Genomic DNA, 20,939 nt, shown 5'->3' with positions numbered 1-20,939 from the left:
AACTCAGTTCTCTAATATGGCTGTTTAGGTACGTGCACTGACATAGCTGCACATGCGTATTTTAGTGTTTGTGACTTTTCATCCAACGAATCCTGCGTGTTCTGGAATACATTGCCGAGATTTTCGAGATGAAGCTAATTCACCGACTTCGCACAATCGGCACACACACACGGTTATACAAATAAGAGAATCGACGATTTTACAATTTATTGCTGGTGGTCGTTAAACGTGTTTACGAAATAATATATGCGGTAAAGTACATGATACTAACATCTGCGAACGCAGATTGAAATCCACCATGGATCGTAGTTCACACATTTACTCGTATCTTAGCACACTTTTCTTATCGTGGCAATACTAAAAAAAGGAAACGCGTCTAAGCAACCCATAGGCACTGGCAAATATGTATTTCCCCAGTGCGTCAAAATCCATTACGTAAAAAGGGAATTAGAAATTACGAGGTTATTCATTTTTTCTGCGGTGAAATCGTGTTGCGCGTATCTTGATGCGTTTTTGCTGTTGGTAGAATTGGTTAATGCAGGGGTGAACTACGGGCTCGGATTACTTGTCACAATCAATCACATGAGTAGTTGAGCGGTGGCGTGCCATTACATAGGTCAGTGTGTGTATATATACTAAAAGGTGAGGCGAGTAGATCCAGCTTAAGTGTTCCTGAAACAAGACAGCAGCAGAAAAGAGCCATGCGCGTTTGAAAAACTAAATCATAAAGAACGTGACTTTGCGGTGATAATTATTTATAAGCCTAAATAGTTATTAATTCTAAGCGACAGTTATGAAGCTAGTGTAGTGACGTTTATATTTGACGCATTATTACAGAAGATCGCGACGGGAGCGCTTCGCGGAATGAGTGGTATCAGCCTATGAGACTTCTGAGAAAGACACAACGCATTACGCCACGATGCGATCATGATTGCAAGTTCAATCCCAGTGCACCATGACGTCACAGCCACCTGTTCTGACTTCTGCCTGCGGGTTCTATGAGAACTACTAACTCCGTTACTAACATAATAAAATGAGTTTACATGCCGGTAAACATAATTTTTCACCGTCTAAAGTTTGTTGCCCTAGCCGCCATCTTGAAATTCGCTAGTGACATTAAGTATATTCGGCTGTACTTTTCAAAGAACCATGAAAGCAATTCACCGGTCGACTAAGGATATAAATAAACAAATATGTAAATATTCCTAAATGACACGACTAGAAACAGCCATAAACTGGGCGAGATACCTTCTTGTCCACAGTCAGTGAACGAGATTAAACATTTAGTAGGCAATAAAAACGTAGTTTTCAAAGTCGTTCATTGCACAATTTCCTCAAATCATGAAGGCATTAACGGACTTGTATTTACTAGCCTTGGTTAACATTTATTGCTCGATTTGGGTTTGTCTGGATTTTGTCATCAAGACACAGTAACACGCGGTAATAAAACGCTACAGTGCACATAACGGAACTCGTATATACTATTCAAAATTGCATACTAAAAATACAGAGTACCGCTACCAATCTGAGTGGCGTTTGGGTTAGGGATTACCCATTTAAAAACTGTCAGGGGTGGTATTTTCTCAAAATGCGTTCCCATAAAATCCATCGCAGTTTTCAAATTGGGTAATCCCTGAGGGTAACACTAAACTTCACGGGGGGGGGGGTCCCTGTTGATACTAATATATATGCAATATTTAGTTTAAACAAAGGAACATACGATCATTACAATCTCTAGATTACACAAGTCAAACTCAAGGAAAGCCGATACCTGGGATTCCTCAACATGTTCTAGAATTCTTGTTCCAGATTACACTTAACTTTAATTACTTATTCGATGAAAGATGACAACGTTAAGTGTGCTGTCTGGGTGTTTGGCATAAATGGTTTTGTGTCACTTTGAAAGATTACTCGTTATGACGCCCACAGTTGGCCAATTTAATCGGCGAAACAACACATCAGACTCATTTGCACTGTTCCTCGTAGCAACAAGTACATTTGCTTAGTGTTCGACGATAATTTTTGGAGCACTGTTGTATTTTGGCAAAATTGATACAGGAAGTGGCAAGCTTAATGACCTTTGTACTATAAGAAAGAGAACACTCGCTGTGCAAAGATTTGTCAAACACGTTTACTTTTTCAAATATTGCACTAATGTTCATTGAACCTTTCATTATGAATCATTGTTTCCTCCGAGGAAAATTATCTCATCATAATGTGTGTGATGAGAGTGGGCCGTGTTGTATCTTCATAAATATCTGGTGACACACATCACCGTTAAAACTGTACCCAGTAAAACCTAGTGAAATCCAGTGTAACCTAATACAAGTACAAATTAGGACAACCCAGTGTAAAATTGTACCCATAACAACCCAGTGAAATCTAGTGTAACCTAATACAAGTATAAATTAGGACAAATCAGTGTAAAGTTGTACCGAGTAAAAGCTAGTGAAATCTAGTGTAGCCTAATACAAGTACAAATTAGGACAACCCAGTGTAAAGTTGTACCCAGTACAACCTAGTGAAATCCAGTGTAGCCGAAGACAAGTACAAATTTGGACAACTCAGTGTAAAGTTGTGCCCAGTGCAACCTAGTGAAATCTAGTGTAGCCTAATACAAGCACAAATTAGGACAACCCAGTGTAAAGTTGTACCCAGTACAACCTAGTGAAATCGAGTGTTGCCTAATAAAAGTACAAATTAGGACAACCCAGTGTAAAGTTGTACCCAGTACAACCTAGTGAAATCGAGTGTTTCCTAATAAAAGTACAAATTAGGACAACCTAGTGTAAAGTTGTACCCAGTACAACCTAGTGAGATCCAGTGTAGCCTAATAGAAGTACAAATTAGGACAACTCAGGCAAAAGTTGTGTCCAGTACAACCTAGTGAAATCCAGTGTAGCCCAATACACGTACATATTATGACAACCCAGTGTAAAGTTGTACACAGTACAACCGAGTGAAATCGAGTGTTGCCTAATACACGTACATATTATGACAACCCAGTGTAAAGTTGTACACAGTACAACCTAGTGAAATCCGGTGTAACCTAATACAAGTAAAAATTAGGAAAACCCGGTGTAAAGTTGTACCCAGTACAACCTAGTAAAATCCGGTGTAACCTAATACAAGTACTAATTAGAAAAACCCAGTGTAAATTTGTACTCAGCACAACCTAGTGAAATCCAGTGTAGCCTAATACAAGTACAAATTAGGACAACTCATTGTAAAGTTGTATCCAGTACAACCTAGTGAAATCCAGTGTAGCCTAATAGAAGTGCAAATTAAAACAACCCAGTGTAAAGTTGTACCCAGTACAACCTAGTGAAATCCAGTGTAGCCCAATACACATACAAATTAGGACAACCCGATGTAAAGTTGTACCCAGTACAACCTAGTGATATCCAGTGTAGCCTAATAGAAGTACAAATTAAGACAACCCAGGGTAAAGTTGTACCCAGTACAATGTAGTGAAATCGAGTGTTGCCTAATACAAGTACAAATTAAGACAACCCAGTGTAAAGTTGTACCCAGTACAACCTAGTGAAATCGAGTGTAACCTAATACAAGTACAAATTAGGACAACCCGGTGTAAAGTTGTACCCAGTACAACCTAGTGAAATCGAGTGTAACCTAATACAAGTACAAATTAGGACAACCCAGTGTAAAGTTGTACCCAGCACAACCTAGTGAGATCCGGTGTAGCCTAATACAAGTACAAATTAGGACAACCCAGTGTAAAGTTGTACCCGGTACAACCTAGTGAAATCGAGTGTAGTCTAATACACGTACAAATTAGGACAACCCAGTGTAAAGTTGTACCCAGTACAACCTAGTGAAATCCAGTGTAGGCAAATAGGAGTACAAATTAGGACAACCCAGTGTAAAGTTGTACCCGGTACAACCTAGTGAAATGTAGTGTAGCCAAATAGAAGAACAAATTCGGACAACCCAGTGTAAAATTGTACCCAGTACAACCTAGTGAAATCCAGTGTAGCCTAATAGAAGTGCAAATTAAAACAACCCAGTGTAATGTTGTACTCAGTACAACCTAGTGAAATCCAGTGTAGCCCAATACACGTACAAATTAGGACAACCCGGTGTAAAGTTGTACCCAGTACAACCTAGTGAAATCCGGTGTAACCTAATACAAGTACTAATTAAGAAAACCCAGTGTAAAGTTGTACTCATTACAACCTAGTGAAATCCAGTGTAGCCTAATACAAGTACAAATTAGGACAACTCATTGTAAAGTTGTATCAAGTACAACCTAGTGAAATCCAGTGTAGCCTAATAGAAGTGCAAATTAAAACAACCCAGTGTAAAGTTGTACCCAGTACAACCTAGTGAAATCCAGTGTAGCCCAATACACGTACAAATTAGGACAACCCGGTGTAAAGTTGTACCCAATACAACCTAGTGAAATCCAGTGTACCCTAATAGAAGTGCAAATTAAAACAACCCAGTGTAAAGTTGTACCCAGTACAACCTAGTGAAATCCAGTGTAGCCCAATACACGTACAAATTAGGACAACCCGGTGTAAAGTTGAACCCAGTACAACCTAGTGAAATCCGGTGTAACCTAATACAAGTACTAATTAGGACAATCCAGTGTAAAGTTGTGCCCATTACAATCTAGTGATATCCAGTGTAGCCTAATAGAAGTACAAATTAGGACAACCCAGGGTAAAGTTGTACCCAGTACAATGTAGTGAAATCGAGTGTTGCCTAATACAAGTACAAATTAAGACAACCCAGTGTAAAGTTGTACCCAGTACAACCTAGTGAAATCGAGTGTAACCTAATACAAGTACAAATTAGGACAACCCGGTGTAAAGTTGTACTCAGTACAACCTAGTGAGATCCGGTGTAGCCTAATACAAGTACAAATTAGGACAACCCAGTGTAAAGTTGTACCCGGTACAACCTAGTGAAATCCAGTGTAGTCTAATACACGTACAAATTAGGACAACCCAGTGTAAAGTTGTACCCAGTACAACCTAGTGATATCCAGTGTTGCCTACTAGAAGTACAAATTAGGACAACCCAGTGTAAAGTTGTACCCAGTACAACCTAGTGAAATCGAGTGTAACCTAATACAAGTACAAATTAGGACAACCCGGTGTAAAGTTGTACCCAGTACAACCTAGTGAGATCCGGTGTAGCCTAATACAAGTACAAATTAGGACAACCCAGTGTAAAGTTGTACCCGGTACAACCTAGTGAAATCCAGTGTAGTCTAATACACGTACAAATTAGGACAACCCAGTGTAAAGTTGTACCCAGTACAACCTAGTGATATCCAGTGTTGCCTACTAGAAGTACAAATTAGGACAACCCAGTGTAAAGTTGTACCCAGTACAACCTAGTGAAATCGAGTGTAACCTAATACAAGTACAAATTAGGACAACCCAGTGTAAAGTTGTACCCGGTACAACCTAGTGAAATCCAGTGTAGTCTAATACACGTACAAATTAGGACAACCCAGTGTAAAGTTGTACCCAGTACAACCTAGTGATATCCAGTGTTGCCTACTAGAAGTACAAATTAGGACAACCCAGTGTAAAGTTGTACCCAGTACAACCTAGTGAAATCGAGTGTAACCTAATACAAGTACAAATTAGGACAACCCGGTGTAAAGTTGTACCCAGTACAACCTAGTGAGATCCGGTGTAGCCTAATACAAGTACAAATTAGGACAACCCAGTGTAAAGTTGTACCCGGTACAACCTAGTGAAATCCAGTGTAGTCTAATACACGTACAAATTAGGACAACCCAGTGTAAAGTTGTACCCAGTACAACCTAGTGATATCCAGTGTTGCCTACTAGAAGTACAAATTAGGACAACCCAGTGTAAAGTTGTACCCAGTACAACCTAGTGAAATCGAGTGTAACCTAATACAAGTACAAATTAGGACAACCCGGTGTAAAGTTGTACCCAGTACAACCTAGTGAGATCCGGTGTAGCCAAATAGAAGAACAAATTAGGACAACCCAGTGTAAAGTTGTACTCAGTACACCCTAGTGAAATCTAGTGTAGCCTAATACACGTACATATTAGGACAACCCAGTGTAAAGTTGTATCCAGTACAGCCTAGTGAAATTGAGTGTAGCCTAATAGAAGTGCAAATTAAAACAACCCAGTGTAAAGTTGTACCCAGTACAACCTAGTGAAATCCAGTGTAGCGCAATACACGTATAAATTAGGACAACCCAGTGTAAAGTTGTACCCAGTACAACCTAGTGAAATCCGGTGTAACCTAATACAAGTACAAATTAGGACAACTCATTGTAAAGTTTTATCAAGTACAACCTAGTGAAATCCAGTGTAGCCTAATAGAAGTGCAAATTAAAACAACCCAGTGTAAAGTTGTACCCAGTACAACCTAGTGAAATCCAGTGTAGCCCAATACACGTACAAATTAGGACAACTCGGTGTAAAGTTGTACCCAATACAACCTAGTGAAATCCAGTGTAGCCTAATAGAAGTGCAAATTAAAACAACCCAGTGTAAAGTTGTACCCAGTACAACCTAGTGAAATCCAGTGTAGCCGAATACACGTACAAATTAGGACAACCCGGTGTAAAGTTGAACCCAGTACAACCTAGTGAAATCCGGTGTAACCTAATACAAGTATTAATTAGTAAAACCCAGTGTAAAGTTGTACACAGTGCAACCTAGTGAAATCGAGTGTAGCCTAATACAAGTACAAATTAGGACAACCCAGTGTAAAGTTGTACTCAGTACAACCTAGTGAAATCCAGTGTAGCCTAATACAAGTACAAATTAGGACAACCCAGTGTAAAGTTGTACCCAGTACAACCTAGTGAAATCCGGTGTAGCCTAATACAAGTACTAATTAGGACAACCCAGTGTAAAGTTGTGCCCATTACAATCTAGTGATATCCAGTGTAGCCTAATAGAAGTACAAATTAGGACAACCCAGGGTAAAGTTGTACCCAGTACAATGTAGTGAAATCGAGTGTTGCCTAATACAAGTACAAATTAAGACAACCCAGTGTAAAGTTGTACCCAGTACAACCTAGTGAAATCGAGTGTAACCTAATACAAGTACAAATTAGGACAACCCGGTGTAAAGTTGTACCCAGTACAATCTAGTGAGATCCGGTGTAGCCTAATACAAGTACAAATTAGGACAACCCAGCGTAAAGTTGTACCCGGTACATCCTAGTGAAATCCAGTGTAGTCTAATACACGTACAAATTAGGACAACCCAGTGTAAAGTTGTACCCAGTAAAACCTAGTGATATCCAGTGTTGCCTACTAGAAGTACAAATTAGGACAACCCAGTGTAAAGTTGTACCCGGTACAACCTAGTGAAATGTAGTGTAGCCAAATAGAAGAACAAATTAGGACAACCCAGTGTAAAGTTGTACTCAGTACACCCTAGTGAAATCTAGTGTAGCCTAATACACGTACATATTAGGACAACCCAGTGTAAAGTTGTATCCAGTACAACCTAGTGAAATTGAGTGTAGCCTAATAGAAGTGCAAATTAAAACAACCCAGTGTAAAGTTGTACCCAGTACAACCTAGTGAAATCCAGTGTAGCCCAATACACGTACAAATTAGGACAACCCAGTGTAAAGTTGTACCCAGTACAACCTAGTGAAATCCGGTGTAACCTAATACAAGAACTAATTAGAAAAACCCAGTGTAAAGTTGTACTCAGTACAACCTAGTGAAATCCAGTGTAGCCTAATAGAAGTACAAATTAGGACAACCCAGTGTACAATTGTACCCAGTACAACCTAGTGAAATCCAGTGTAGCCTAATACAAGTACAAATTAGGACAACCCAGTGTAAAGTTGTACCCAGTACAATGTAGTGAAATCGAGTGTTACCAATACAAGTACAAATTAGGACAACACAGTGTAATGTTGTACTCAGTACAACCTAGTGAAATCCAGTGTAGCCCAATACACGTACAAATTAGGACAACCCAGTGTAAAATTGTTTCCATTACAACCTAGTGAAATCTAGTGTAGCCTAATAGAAGTGCAAATTAAAACAACCCAGTGTAAAGTTGTACCCAGTACAATGTAGTGAAATCGAGTGTAACCAATACACGTACATATTAGGACAACCCAGTGTAAAGTTGTACCCAGTACAACCTAGTGAAATGTAGTGTAGCCTAATACAAGTACAAATTAGGACAACCCAGTGTAAAGTTGTACCCAGTACAACCTAGTGAGATCCAGTGTTGCCTAATACAAGTACAAATTAGGACAACACAGTGTAATGTTGTACTCAGTACAACCTAGTGCAATCCAGTGTAGCCTAATACAAGTACAAATTAACACAACCCAGTGTAAAGTTGTACCCGGTACAACCTAGTGAAATCGAGTGTAGTCTAATACACGTACAAATTAGGACAACCCAGTGTAAAGTTGTACCCGGTACAACCTAGTGAAATCGAGTGTAGTCTAATACACGTACAAATTAGGACAACCCAGTGTAAAGTTGTACCCAGTACAACCTAGTGAAATCCAGTGTTGCCTACTAGAAGTACAAATTAGGACAACCCAGTGTAAAGTTGTACCCAGTACAACCTAGTGAAATGTAGTGTAGCCAAATAGAAGAACAAATTAGGACAACCCAGTGTAAAGTTGTACCCGGTACAACCTAGTGAAATCTAGTGTAGTCTAATACAAGTACAACTTAGGACAACCCAGTGTAAAGTTGTACCCGGTACAACCTAGTGAAATCGAGTGTAGTCTAATACACGTACAAATTAGGACAACCCAGTGTAAAGTTGTACCCGGTACAACCTAGTGAAATCCAGTGTTGCCTACTAGAAGTACAAATTAGGACAACCCAGTGTAAAGTTGTACCCAGTACAACCTAGTGAAATGTAGTGTAGCCAAATAGAAGAACAAATTAGGACAACCCAGTGTAAAGTTGTACCCGGTACAACCTAGTGAAATGTAGTGTAGCCAAATAGAAGAACAAATTAGGACAACCCAGTGTAAAGTTGTACCCAGTACAACCTAGTGAAATGTAGTGTAGCCAAATAGAAGAACAAATTAAGACAACCCAGTGTAAAGTTGTACCCAGTACAACCTAGTGAAATCTAGTGCAGCCTATCACACGTACAAATTAGGACAACCCAGTGTAAAATTGTTTCCATTACAACCTAGTGAAATCCAGTGTAGCCTAATAGAAGTACAAATTAGGACAACCCAGTGTAAAGTTGTACCCAGTACAACCTAGTGAAATCTAGTGTAGCCTAATACACGTACAAATTAGGACAACCCAGTGTAAAATTGTACCCAGTACAACCTAGTGAAATCCAGTGTAGCCTAATACAAGTACAAATTAGGACAACCCAGTATAAAATTGTACCCAGTACAACCTAGTGAAATCTAGTGCAGCCTATCACACGTACAAATTAGGACAACCCAGTGTAAAATTGTTTCCATTACAACCTAGTGAAATGTAGTTTAGCCTAATACAAGTACAAATTAGGACAACCCAGTGTAAAGTTGTACCCAGTACAACCTAGTGAAATCTAGTGTAGCCTAATACACGTACATATTAGGACAACCCAGTGTAAAGTTGTACACAGTACAACCTAGTGAAATCCAGTGTAACCTAATACAAGAACAAATTAGGACAACCCAGTGTAAAATTGTACCCAGTACAACCTAGTGAAATCCAGTGTAGCCTAATACAAGTACAAATTAGGACAACCCAGTGTAAAATTGTACTCAGTACAACCTAGTGAAATGTAGTGTAGCCTAATACACGTACAAATTAGGACAACCCAGTGTAAAATTGTACCCAGTACAACCTAGTGAAATCCAGTGTAGCCTAATAGAAGTACACATTAGGACAACCAAGTGTATAATTGTACCCAGTACAACCTCGTGATATCCGGTGTAGCCTAATACAAGTACAAATTAGGACAACCCAGTGTAAAGTTGTACTCAGTACAACCTAGTGAAATCAAGTGTAGCCCAATACACGTACAAATTAGGACAACCCAGTGTAAAGTTGTACTCAGTACAACCTTGTGAAATCAAGTGTAGCCCAATACACGTACAAATTAGGGCAACCCAGTGTAAAGTTGTACCCAGTACAACCTAGTGAAATCCAGTGTAGCCTAATACAAGTACAAATTAGGACAACTCATTGTAAAGTTGTGTCCAATACAACCTAGTGAAATCGAGTGTAGCCTAATACAAGTACTAATTAGGACAACCCAGTGTAAAGTTGTACCCGGTACAACCTAGTGAAATCCAGTGTAGCCTAATACAAGTACAAATTAGGACAACCCAGTGTAAAGTTGTACCCAGTACAACCTAGTGAAATCCAGTGTAGCCTAATACAAGTACAAATTAGGACAACCCAGTGTAAAGTTGTACCCAGTACAACCTAGTGAAATCCAGTGTAGCCTAATACAAGTACAAATTAGGACAACTCATTGTAAAGTTGTACCCAGTACAACCTAGTGAAATCCAGTGTAGCCTAATACAAGTACTAATTAGGACAACCCAGTGTCAAGTTGTACTCAGTACAACCGAGTGATAACCAGTGTAGCCTAATGTACAACCTAATGAAATCCAGTGTAGCCTAATACAAGTACAAATTAGGACAACCCAGTGTAAAGTTGTACCCAGTACATGCTGGTGAAATCTGGTGTAGCCTAATACAAGTACAAATTAGGACAACCCAGGGTAAAGTTGTACCCAGTACAACCTAGTGAAATCCGGTGTAGCCTAATACAAGTACAAATTAGGACAACCCAGGGTAAAGTTGTACCCAGTACAACCTAGTGAGATCCGGTGTAGTCTAATACAAGTACAAATTAGGACAACCCAGGGTTAAGTTGTACCCAGTACAACCTAGTGAGATCCGGTGTAGCCTAATACAAGTACAAATTAGGACAACCCAGGGTTAAGTTGTACCCAGTACAACCTAGTGAGATCCGGTGTAGCCTAATACAAGTACAAATTAGGACAACCCAGGGTAAAGTTGTACCCAGTACAACCTAGTGAAATCCGGTGTTGCCTAATACAAGTACAAATTAGGACAACCCAGGGTAAAGTTGTACCCAGTACAACCTAGTGAAATCCGGTGTAGCCTAATACAAGTACAAATTAGGACAACCCAGGGTAAAGTTGTACCCAGTACAAGTGCGAGTCCTTTCATGAAGTCAATCAACTAATCAATAAATTCAACCACCAATCTCATTATTCAGCCGATTGGCGATCTGGATTTACGTAAACAATTTTCTTATTATTTGACTCGCTTCATAAACACTGATCCTGTCCACTTGTAAACGCTACGTTTGATTGTCGTGGTGAACTTTTTGCAGAAAAAACGCTTTTACTGACAGATTGGAAAAGGAATAAAATTTCAGTTATTTTGAAAAACAAAACAAAACAAAATAAACTGTATCTTCCGATATCGTATACATGTACCTTGCTTTGGGTCAGAAATACAGCGAACAACAAAATATTACCATGGCCTTTAACTGGTAACTTATTAATGATTTTGTAATTTACGTATTTTACGTCGCGTCATGGGGTCTAATTCTGAGCGTTGTCTTCGCCTCTATATCCGAGAAACAAAGTTTGAAATGACGTACGTAGTATAATACCTCCATCTGCTCATTTCAAACACTTTAAGTTATTTTACTGAATTCCATGTACCTATTCACGTAGTATGGCTGGATGAACATAAATAATTAGTTCTAGAAGGTGTAGTTCAGTATAGTATGTAATTTGTAACTGGCGTAAGTGTGAAACTGCCCCCATAATCTTTATTCCCATCTCTGTATGAAATAAACAATCATTTTATCCCATCACAACATTCTTCCGACCGCAAGGGAAACAAATGCTCGATGGCAATGACCCTTCACACGTGCTCTAGTCTCATAGCCACATGGGAGCCATGCATTAAATTATTCAAATAGACAGTCTGAAGATTGAATGGGCTGTGGGAATATTCTCCGCACTCGTGATCAATTATCGATGTTCTCGTTAAACCCAACCATTCTAGTATGTTCGCCCATTTCCGGCAACATGTCAGGAAAAAATAAGAAACTACTGGCGGCAAAGAAATAAATAAATTTTTTAACTCAAGATCGATACATTTGTCTTCTGAATACATCCTTTCCGTGATCACCTCCAATACTTGACTGGCGCAGTCGGGGCGATTAATTTGTTTTTGTAGTTTAAATAAAATAAAAAATTTCGCGAAATGGAGGTGTTAGCGCGAAATCCCCTGTAACTGCGAAATCACCCCGACTGGTTTATTCTGCATGGCCCTCTATCGACACTGCAGGAACCCGTCGATTTTTCAACGGGTAATTATGTTAATGAGTGTTCTAATTGACAATCATCTAAGCGAATCACAACGTCTCTTCAACTGACCTCTGACCGAGAAGACGTCGGCTGATTGTAGCAGCCGATTTTTTTTCAATTCTACGACAGTACGAGTTACATTTTTACACATTGTGATGAATAAGAAACGACGACTACGACAAACTCGAATTTCAACGTGCCGCCATGTTGGGTCTGCAGTGTGACCGTTACCAAGTTGACCTCATTATGCACGTATTTCCGCGCCCACTTCATTATAATATGTGCTCATGAATATTTAATAGCAATGAATTTCCTGCAGAATAAACCAGTCGGGGTGATTTCGCGCTAACACCTCCATTTGGCGAATTTTTTTATTTTATTTAAACTACAAAAACAAATTAATCGCCCTGACTGCGCCAGTCTACTCCAATACCCTCGAGTATTACATTTACACTAACCAGTCTGTTACCTCCAATACCCTCGAGTATTACATTTACACTAACCGGTCTGTCACCTCCAATACCCTCGAGTATTACATTTACACTAACCGGTCTGTTACCTCCAATACCCTCGAGTATTACATTTACACTAACCGGTCTGTTACCTCCAATACCCTCGAGTATTACATTTACACTAACCGGTCTGTTACCTCCAATACCCTCGAGTATTACATTTACACTAACCGGTCTGTTACCTCCAATACCACGAGTATTACATTTACACTAACTGGTCTGTTACCTCCAATACCTTCGAGTATTACATTTACACTAACCGGTCTGTTACCTCCAATACCCTCGAGTATAACATTTACACTAACCGGTCTGTTACCTCCAATACCCTCGAGTATTACATTTACACTAACCGGTCTGTTACCTCCAATACCCTCGAGTATTACATTTACACTAACCGGTCTGTTACCTCCAATACCCTCGAGTATTACATTTACACTAACCGGTCTGTTACCTCCAATACCCTCGAGTATTACATTTACACTAACCGGTCTGTTACCTAAAATACCCTCGAGTATTACATTTACACTAACCAGTCTGTCACCTCCAATACCCTCGAGTATTACATTTACACTAACCGGTCTGTTACCTCCAATACCCTCGAGTATTACATTTACACTAACCGGTCTGTTACCTCCAATACCCTCGAGTATTACATTTACACTAACCGGTCTGTCACCTCCAATACCCTTGAGTATTACATTTACACTAACCTGTCTGTCACCTCCAATACCCTCGAGTATTACATTTACACTAACCGGTCTGTTACCTCCAATACCCTCGAGTATTACATTTACACTAACCGGTCTGTTACCTCCAATACCCTCGAGTATTACATTTACACTAACCGGTCTGTTACCTCCAATACCCTCGAGTATTACATTTACACTAACCGGTCTGTTACCTCCAATACCCTCGAGTATTACATTTACACTAACCGGTCTGTTACCTCCAATACCCTCGAGTATTACATTTACACTAACCGGTCTGTTACCTCCAATACCCTTGAGTATTACATTTACACTAACTGGTCTGTTACCTCCAATACCCTCGAGTATTACATTTACACTAACCGGTCTGTTACTTCCAATACCCTCGAGTATTACATTTACACTAACAGGTCTGTTACCTCCAATACCCTCGAGTATTACATTTACACTAACCGGTCTGCTACCTCCAATACCCTCGAGAATTACATTTACACTAACCGGTCTGTTACCTCCAATACCCTAGAGTATTACATTTACACTAACCGGTCTGTTACCTCGAATACCCTCGAGTATTACATTTACACTAACCGATCTGTTACCTCGAATACCCTCGAGTATTACATTTACACTAACCGGTCTGTTACCTCCAATACCCTCGAGTATTACATTTACACTAACCGGTCTGTTACCTCCAATACCCCCCGAGTATTACATTTACACTAACCGGTCTGTTACCTCCAATACCCTCGCGTATTACATTTACACTAACCGGTCTGTTACCTCCAATACCCTCGAGTATTACATTTACACTAACCGGTCTGTTACCTCCAATACCCTCGAGTATTACATTTACACTAACCGGTCTGTTACCTCCAATACCCTCGAGTATTACATTTACACTAACCAGTCTGTTACCTCCAATACCCTCGAGTATTACATTTACACTAACCGGTCTGTTACCTCCAATACCCTCGAGTATTACATTTACACTAACCGGTCTGTTACCTCCAATACCCTCGAGTATTACATTTACACTAACCGGTCTGTTACCTCCAATACCCTCGAGTATTACATTTACACTAACCGGTCTGTCACCTCCAATACCCTTGAGTATTGCATTTACACTAACCGGTCTGTTACCTAAAATACCCTCGAGTATTACATTTACACTAACTGGTCTGTCACCTCCAATACCCTCGAGTATTACATTTACACTAACCGGTCTGTTACCTCCAATACCCTTGAGTATTACATTTACACTAACCGGTCTGTCACCTCCAATACCCTCGAGTACTACATTTACACTAACCGGTCTGTTACCTCCAATACCCTCGAGTATTACATTTACACTAACCGGTCTGTTACCTAAAATACCCTTGAGTATTACATTTACACTTACCGGTCTGTCACCTCCAATACCCTCGAGTATTACATTTACACTAACCGGTCTGTTACCTCCAATACCCTCGAGTATTACATTTACACTAACCGGTCTGTCACCTCCAATACCCTCGAGTATTACATTTACACTAACCGGTCTGTTACCTCCAATACCCTCGAGTATTACATTTACACTAACCAGTCTGTTACCTCCAATACCCTCGAGTATTACATTTACACTAACCGGTCTGTTACCTCCAATACCCTCGAGTATTACATTTACACTAACCAGTCTGTTACCTCCAATACCCTCGAGTATTACATTTACACTAACCGGTCTGTTACCTCCAATACCCTCGAGTATTACATTTACACTAACCGGTCTGTTACCTAAAATACCCTTGAGTATTACATTTACACTTACCGGTCTGTTACCTCCAATACCCTCGAGTATTACATTTACACTAACCGGTCTGTTACCTAAAATACCCTCGAGTATTACATTTACACTAACCGGTCTGTCACCTCCAATACCCTCGAGTATTACATTTACACTAACCGGTCTGTTACCTCCAATACCCTCGAGTATTACATTTACACTAACCGGTCTGTTACCTCCAATACCCTCGAGTATTACATTTACACTAACCGGTCTGTTACCTCCAATACCCTCGAGTATTACATTTACACTAACCGGTCTGTTACCTCCAATACCCTCGAGTATTACATTTACACTAACCGGTCTGTTACCTCCAATACCCTCGAGTATTACATTTACACTAACCAGTCTGTTACCTCCAATACCCTCGAGTATTACATTTACACTAACCGGTCTGTTATCTCCAATACCCTCGAGTATTACATTTACACTAACCGGTCTGTTACCTCCAATACCCTCGAGTATTACATTTACACTAACCAGTCTGTTACCTCCAATACCCTCGAGTATTACATTTACACTAACCGGTCTGTTACCTCCAATACCCTCAAGTATTACATTTACACTAACCGGTCTGTTACCTCCAATACCCTCGAGTATTACATTTACACTAACCGGTCTGTCACCTCCAATACCCTCGAGTATTACATTTACACTAACCGGTCTGTTACCTCCAATACCCTCGAGTATTACATTTACACTAACCGGTCTGTCACCTCCAATACCCTCGAGTATTACATCTACACTAACCAGTCTGTTACCTCCAATACCCTCGAGTATTACATTTACACTAACCGGTCTGTCACCTCTAATACCCTCGAGTATTACATTTACACTAACCGGTCTGTTACCTCCAATACCCTCAAGTATTACATTTACACTAACCGGTCTGTTACCTCCAATACCCTCGAGTATTACATTTACACTAACCGGTCTGTCACCTCCAATACCCTCGAGTATTACATTTACACTAACCGGTATGTCACCTCTAATACCCTCGAGTATTACATTTACACTAACCGGTCTGTTACCTCCAATACCCTCGAGTATTACATTTACACTAACCGGTCTGTCACCTCCAATACCCTCGAGTATTACATCTACACTAACCAGTCTGTTACCTCCAATACCCTCGAGTATTACATTTACACTAACCGGTCTGTCACCTCCAATACCCTCGAGTATTACATTTACACTAACCGGTCTGTTACCTCCAATACCCTCGAGTATTACATTTACACTAACCGGCCTGTCACCTCCAATACCCTCGAGTATTACATTTACACTAACCGGTCTGTCACTTCCAATACCCTTGAGTATTACATTTGCACTAACCGGTCTGTTACCTCCAATACCCTTGAGTATACATTTACACTAACCGGTCTGTTACCTCCAATACCCTCAAGTATTACATTTACACTAACCGGTCTGTTACCTCCAATACCCTCGAGTATTACATTTACACTAACCGGTCTGTCACCTCCAATACCCTTGAGAATTACATTTACACTAACCAGTCTGTTACCTCCAATACCCTCGAGTATTACATTTACACTAACCGGTCTGTTACCTCCAATACCCTCGAGAATTACATTTACACTAACCGGTCTGTTACCTCCAATACCCTTGAGAATTACATTTACACTAACCGGTCTGTTACTGTTTCTATTTTCACAACTTTTCAGCATATATCTTTTCGTCAACGCAATTGAATAGAGTTTGAATGCAGAATGTAAGCAAATTACAAAAGTGGTCCATGATGCATTGGTTGTATTAATACATGTAATTGTTTATTTATGGACATTATCATTATCATATATATATATAAGGTAAGGATCTAAACTTTTCTCATAATATTTGTCTGGCCATCGTTGTTTTCTCATAAACAACATATACGTGATGAAATGAAGGGTTTCAGTACTGCACTGTGGGAGTTAATGTTGCGTGGCAAACCTGCGGTGCTGGTTGAAAACACGTACTACGTTATCAATTAATAACATACCACAGTACCTCTAACATAGAGGGACTGTGAACATACCTATACATAGCTGTTGAATTTGCGGAATTTAGGCTCACAAAGATACATATATAACGCAGCGCAATTTGAACCGGAGCTTGCTTAAAACGCGTTGAAATGGTGGGTTGTATTGATTAAACACAGACAACTGGAAAGACTGAAAAATACATTTTTATCAAATGCTTTTTTAATGTTTTTTTTCTGTGGTTCAGTGATTCACCGGCTCTTCCAGCGGTTCTAATGGTTAATTGAAAAAACACACACGACATATCGAATTATTACACAAATTCTCTTAATGGACACGGGCCTAAGGTGTTCTCAGGCACTCTGGGTCACTATTAGATGCAGGTTCGCACAAATTGCAATAAAGTATTTTCGCTTGGCATTATAATCGAAGCAAGTTAATGCAGATGGTGCAAACATAATATAATCTCCATTTACGAGATATTTTTTCTCCTGACTTTATCATGGATCATTAATGCACATAAAGATACCAGTAACTTTCTTATTTTCAGAGTTATTTGTGTCACTCCATTCTATTCACGTTCATGTTTATGCTGTACAATGGTCATGAATAAGTAATAACATTCCTGTGGCAAAGTTTATGCAAGCCACAATTGAAGTTGGCAACCTGCCAGGGAGCATGCCCTCATTTTCTAGGGGTTTTCCGTGTCACAGTTGAAATAAACATGGATCTATCTATCTTGTCCACACAAAGTTTTGGTTGAGTTTGAATCAATTTTAGAAAACATTTTACTTATTTTCAATTGAAAAAAAATAAGAGAAAATATTTATAATTTGAAGGAATTGAGCGAAAATTGTGAAGTTGTATCCGAGCGTAAAATCTGTCATGGGGTCGATCGCCAATGATGGAGAGGGGAGGGCACCACTACACCGCTATTTGCGATTTCTGATCCCCTTATACGTAAGGAAAAACACACACTTGTACACTAATCATGGAGATAATAAAATAATCAGAAATAGTACGGAAACGAATTGATAATAAATACGTGTCTTGGCAATAAATTCAGGGGATTAAGTTGATATACTGGATAAGCATCTACCTACCTATCACTTTACCCTAATGCTACTGTCAAAGCCCGTTAACCAAGTTAAATTTGTATTCATTGAATTTAAGTTAATGTAACTAGATACTTCTTAATATAGCTAATTAATTGCCATTCCTATATAGAATTGCATTTTAATTTAGTTTAATTAAAATATAATTTCATTCCTATACAGCTTTCCAATGTTATAGAGTTAAATTAATTAAATTGTAACCCTGATTAGGACCACATTTTAATTGAGTTTAATTAAATTTAATTAAATTGCGTTCCTATATATACAATTGTAATTGAGTCGAATAAAATTGCGTTTCCTATAAACGTACTTTCACTCTCTTGTGCGGATTCTGGATAAGACGTGACTGTGTTATCAGAACTTCAATACGTTCATGGGTGACTCAAAATGTACAAAGGACCAGTTCATACGTACGCATATGCAAGGGACATGCTAAGTAAAATCAACCAATCGTTGAAAATGGTCACTATGCTGGCTGAAAACGTAATTCAAAAAAAATTATAACTAAATTATATTAAATTATCATTTTTAATGACATAGTCCCCGTTTGAATTATAGACGCGGAATATATATTTATGACCTCATGCGTGATGTATGTATGATGCATGTGTGAGGGTTATTTAAACAAGATGGCCGCCAGTCAGCCGTTTTGGATTACATGGTGGCAAAAGCACACATGTGTTTGTCTTATATAATGAATGATGCATATGTCAAGTTTGAACTTGATCGTTCCGATCCAGGCATCTGGAATATATAGATCAGGAAACAAAATGGACACCAGTCTGTCATTTTGAACCAACTCCGAAAAATAAAAAGGCGTGCATTAAGCTATGTACAGAATCCATCTATGAATGAATGACTGAGATTTGATTCAGTTGTATATACCCACTCTTAGATACCATCCATCAGTGGCCTCCATTAATGTATATGCTGCTAATCAAATATGGGTTCAAGTTCAAGAAATCTTTCTTTTTAAAAATATAAGGAGTAAATTGCGCTGTAAACCTCAGCCTGAACCTGTAAATACGATCTCAATACGATCAGCCAAGATGTAAATACGATGGTTTTTCGATGGTTTTTCTACAGCCCCATGGCAGATTTTGTGTTACCACATCGTACATACCTAATATCTTCTGTAATGACGATGCATCCACACATCTCGTCCATCCGGAAATCGTTGGTTCGAATAAGGGTACTCCACTGGCAAAAATGTTCAATTTTTGAAAAGTGGAAAAATGTTGTATTATCCACTTTGATCATGTGAGAACAAGATCGTTCTAAAATAGTCATTTACTAGTAAACGGGTTTGTTGAGAATAAAAAAACTAGTAAACAGGTAATTTTTGGAACAGAGAAAGAGTACTTTCCTAGTAATGCTGAACAAAACCAGTCTGATATCAAAGGTTAGCCGACTGTTAAAACAAGAGTCAAAAAGTAGTGTTACGATAAACAATACATTGTGTGACACGGTGTTTTTTGTGACAACCAGTGAAGATTACCGTCACCTGATTTGTACAACGATTCGACAGAGCCAGGTTCACTCCCGGAAGAGCTGAAAATCACTGATTCGACTGATTGTAATATGACCCTGGACCGCTGTCATGCAATTTTGTTTCACTCTTTCTGTCATTTGATCCGATGTCTTCTTTTTTCTCCGCAAGGCATGCTGCAAGCGTCTACATTTTTACTCGTGTTTCATGGTTTGTAGTTCCATAGTTGGTTGTAGTCTGAACCACAATTACTAACCGTGTCCGAACCTCGACCACGGTTGATCAATACTTGAAGTAAACAGGAAGTCACATACTGCTGCACGCGCTGCGGCCATCGACCTTTGCATACTAGTATAACAAACATCAACAGTGAATTGTCAATCAAAGAACAATGTAAACAGATATTTTAATTAATCACTTAAGCGTGCCTCAGTTCTCTGTATTTTAAAATAATATTTGAGCATGTCCTCTTAGTAGAAATCTGGCTTGCTTGAGCATAAAAGGCAAAAAAAACGGCATCTATTGATTAGGCGTAGTGACGCATCTTATTCGATGCCGACCATATGCGTTGTATCTCGGATTCAGGACGTATACATGTCACGGGAAATACATAGTTTGTTTACTACGCGCACAGCAAAACAATCAACTCGTACGTACAGTTAGAAAATAAATAAATATACTAGTATGTATTATTTATAACTACTAGTATTTGGTGTATTCTCTGAGGCGTATTCCTTCAATTCTCTTCTCTTCTGTTATGTTATCAGCGATCGTAGTTGACTCTAGATTTTATGCAAATTCTAATCCTTGAATACGTATTCTGGACGACCTCTGCAACTAAAAAAATGTTTTGATAGTAATAGAGGTCATTCACGATGTGTAATCAAAGATTAAAATTTGCATAAAGTCGAGTTGTGATCGATCAGATTATAGATGGTACTACCTTCCACGGTGTGATAAACATCACAGCAACCACGATAA

At 39.1% G+C, this 20,939-nt stretch overlaps 1 long non-coding RNA gene across 1 annotated transcript in view; it reads right to left on the bottom strand.

The window, feature by feature from the left end:
• Positions 1-20,267, bottom strand: part of LOC146740194 (uncharacterized) — a 37,381-nt gene extending 17,114 nt beyond the window's left edge. Inside the window, exon 1 of the long non-coding RNA XR_014929880.1 lies at positions 19,593-20,267. This is a non-coding gene — a long non-coding RNA (uncharacterized LOC146740194). The remainder of the gene's footprint in view (positions 1-19,592) is intronic.
• Positions 20,268-20,939: the final 672 nt, after the last annotated feature.

The sequence above is a fragment of the Saccoglossus kowalevskii genome, chromosome 7 (assembly GCF_978046115.1).
Source record: "Saccoglossus kowalevskii chromosome 7, keSacKowa6.1, whole genome shotgun sequence".
Lineage (NCBI taxonomy): Eukaryota > Metazoa > Hemichordata > Enteropneusta > Harrimaniidae > Saccoglossus > Saccoglossus kowalevskii.
This window is presented reverse-complemented; position numbering and strand designations above follow the sequence as displayed.